This window comes from Macrobrachium nipponense, chromosome 34 (assembly GCF_015104395.2).
Source record: "Macrobrachium nipponense isolate FS-2020 chromosome 34, ASM1510439v2, whole genome shotgun sequence".
Taxonomy (NCBI): domain Eukaryota; kingdom Metazoa; phylum Arthropoda; class Malacostraca; order Decapoda; family Palaemonidae; genus Macrobrachium; species Macrobrachium nipponense.
Window position 1 is genome coordinate 26030987 of NC_061095.1, and position 3541 is coordinate 26034527.

The 3541-nt window shown below is 37.8% G+C and overlaps 1 pseudogene; it reads left to right on the top strand.

Moving 5' to 3' along the window:
* Window positions 1-1223: 1223 nt before the first annotated feature.
* Window positions 1224-1621, top strand: LOC135207677 (histone H2B-like; annotated as a pseudogene).
* Window positions 1622-3541: the final 1920 nt, after the last annotated feature.

The following is a 3541-nucleotide window of genomic DNA, read 5'->3' on the forward strand; positions in this document are numbered from 1 at the left end:
CATGGGTTTTTTGATTGAATTTCTATAGGACATGGTTTTTGTTATTAAACTTCCTATAGAATATGGATTTTTTTTAGGTAACTTTCTATAGGACATGGTTTTTCTTTTATAAATTAACTTTCTATAGGACATGGTTTTTCTTTTATAATTAACTTTCTATAGGACATGGTTTTTCTTTTATAAATTAACTTTCTATAGGACATGGTTTTTCAAGATAAATTAACTATCAACTTCACCATTCTCTATTTTTCTTTTAGATTCACTTTCAGACACAAACACACACCCACACACACACACACACACACACACACACACACACACACACAAAATCCAGTTTGCCAGTAAAAAACATATACTAGGTCAGGATCCGCTTTCCTCTTCATACGCAGGCATAATCATAATACTCTCAAGAAAATGAGAAGGTGTATGTAAGCAAAATTCAATCAAAATTCCCTAGAACATGATGAACCCATAAAAAGAAATCTAACCACACAGCACTACGCAAGTTGCTTCGGCGATTTTTCATTTGCAACGATTAAAAAGGGGCTCCACCACTTGCAACCTTTAGCAACTGCAAGGCTTAAAACTACACCTTCCTTTAGGGAAAACGCTCCAAGGTCAAATTGCAGAAGCTGGGTCTTGCCTCGGAGAAAGCTCTGTCGAAACTATTCGGAATTGTATGATTTCGAAAATGAATTACAAACACCACTAAATTACGAATTAATAATTCAAGGGTAGGTTCTTCTCTCTCTCTCTCTCTCTCTCTCTCTCTCTCTCTCTCTCTCTCTCTCTCTCTCTCTCTCTCTGTTCCTCAACGGCGTGGTTGGTACGGTATTAGCGTCCCACTTCGGTGGTCGCGGGTTCAATTCTCGGCCATTCCATTGAGGAGTGAGAGATACGTATTTCTGGTGATAGAAGTTCACTCTCAACGTTGGTCCCGTTGCTGAATAACCACTGGTTCCATGCAACGTAAAAGCACCATACAAACAAACAAACAAATCTCTCTCTCTCTCTCTCTCTACGGCAACACTTAATAAATAGAAATTGAATGACTTCTGACGCACTGCGTTTCATTAGATGCACGAATTGATATATAAATCTTTATACATGCTCTTCCACTCGGCCAGATTTTAATTAAGGGATAAATTACTCGTTCGAACATGACTAATAACCGTTACCATAAATCAGAACGGATTTGACACTGCTTCTAATTCGACCATAGCTGGTTTGACTCTATAGACGCTGTCAGCATGCCGCCCAAGACTTCCGGAAAGGCCGCCAAAAAGGCTGGCAAGGCTCAGAAGAGCATTGCCAAGGGTGATAAGAAAAAGAAGAGGAGGAGGAAGGAAAGTTATTCTATCTACATCTACAAGGTACTGAAGCAGGTCCACCCCGACACTGGTATCTCCTCCAAGGCCATGTCCATCATGAACTCCTTCGTCAACGACATCTTTGAGCGCATCGCTGCCGAGGCTTCCCGTCTGGCCCATTACAACAAGCGCTCTACCATCACCTCCCGGGAGATCCAGACTGCTGTCCGCCTCCTGCTGCCTGGTGAACTGGCTAAGCACGCCGTCTCTGAGGGCACAAGGCCATCACCAAATACACATCCTCCAAGTAAACTGGCAAAGTTTTGCTTGGCAGGCATTCTGTGTATATATATATTAGAATATATATATATATATATATATATATATATATATATATATATATATATCCTATATAAATATCGAGGTTATAGTCCACAGGCCCTCCACTTGATATATATATATAATATATATATATATTATATATATATATATTATATATATATATTGTATATATATATATATATATATATATATATATATATATATATATAAGGTTATAGTCCACAGGCCTCCAGTGGCCCTTATAGGGAGCTGTTTGATATTAATAAACAGCTCTCGATAGTGGCCACTGGAGACCGAAACTATTGAGCTCAAAGGATGTCTCAGATTTGTTAGTTCATCCGAGGAGACATCTTGTGCTCACTTGGCTCTACGAGCAGGTTTTACTATTTTACTGTTCATTCACAATGTCCTAATGATTTTGTCTAGCTTCCTATTAAACTCTTCCACACTGTTGCAGAGAGAGAGAGAGAGACGAGAGAGAGAGAGAGATTTGAGAGAAGAGAGAGAAGAGAGAGTTACGGTGTGTATTTACTCCCCAAATACTCTGCCCAGTAAAAAAACGTCTCATGCTTTGACAGCGTAACGACACTTACATAAAAGGTTTTCATTACGTTCGCCAAGTGTGGAGAGAGAAAAAAAACTGAAAAATAAAAGGGAATGTCAATTTTTCAAATAATTTTGTTAATGCTATTAAACATGACCCAGCCGGGCTGATATAGACATAAATGTGCGATTCACGGGAATTAAGTCAAGAAACGCCGCAGAAATGTTTATGTAACTGCAAAAATGAAAATAAATACGCTATATTTGATTAGAAATCATTGTTCTGTAATGTTTAACATGCGCATTACTATTTTTTTTTTTACATTTCCATTCTAATAAATAAACCATAAATATCCTATCCTAAAATTCCTGTCTCTTTAACTCAACGCCAAAAACCTTTTTTCAGACTTTTTAGGCTCTTCCATAGTGCTTTCCTGCACCTCCAACGAGAACAACAACAGCAAGAAGAAGAAGAAGAAGAACAACAACAAGAACAACAAAGTAGTTTGTAGGCTTAATACCCGAGTAAGCGCAAATTCTGCTAAAATGAAAAGTCTTTTGTACTATATATGAAACAACATTCCTCAATACATCCTAGCATTAAATTCTATTAAGCCATTGAACCTTCCCTTTGAATGATCATCTCTGATGAGATGAAAAAAAAAATGGATTTACAATTATTCCCTTTTACCACAAACGCCTCTCCCAACCCCCCTTCCTCAATCCCCTTCTCTACTTCTACTCCTACTCTTAAATCTTTTTTTTTTCCTTACTTTTTCTTCAATTCAGGAACCGATTCGCGGGATATGATCTTTGGCGGCCATCACAGATCAAAAGGACTTTAAGAGGATCTTCTTCAAAGAGCATTTATACCCTGCAGGACTCTCGGGGATCAAAAACTGTGGTTGATAAGGAGTTGATTTTCTTTTCCTTCTTCTTCTTCCTTCTCCTCCTCCTCCTCCTCCTCCGTTTCTAAGGCGAGTGCTTACCATACAAATGCTCATGGTGATATTGAGATGAAATTCCTCTCTGTAAATGCTTGTGCACAGACCTAATCCCTCATGTTTTATTAGCACCTCAATAGGATGTTTTCCCAAAATATATTTAGTGATAAAGTCGAGTAAATATGTATGTGGTGATCATCACTGTAACATGCATGTAGTTGAAAGATAATGATTAAACCATATTCCACACGTATATTGACATGTCAGTTTTATATGGTTATGAACACAGATCACGCCCTAAATATTTATCATTTCTGCATGACATAAACCTATGACGCGTCACTGAGTTTGTCCTCTCAAAACATATTCTCTCTCAATTAAATGGCAAAGTCTCCAATATAT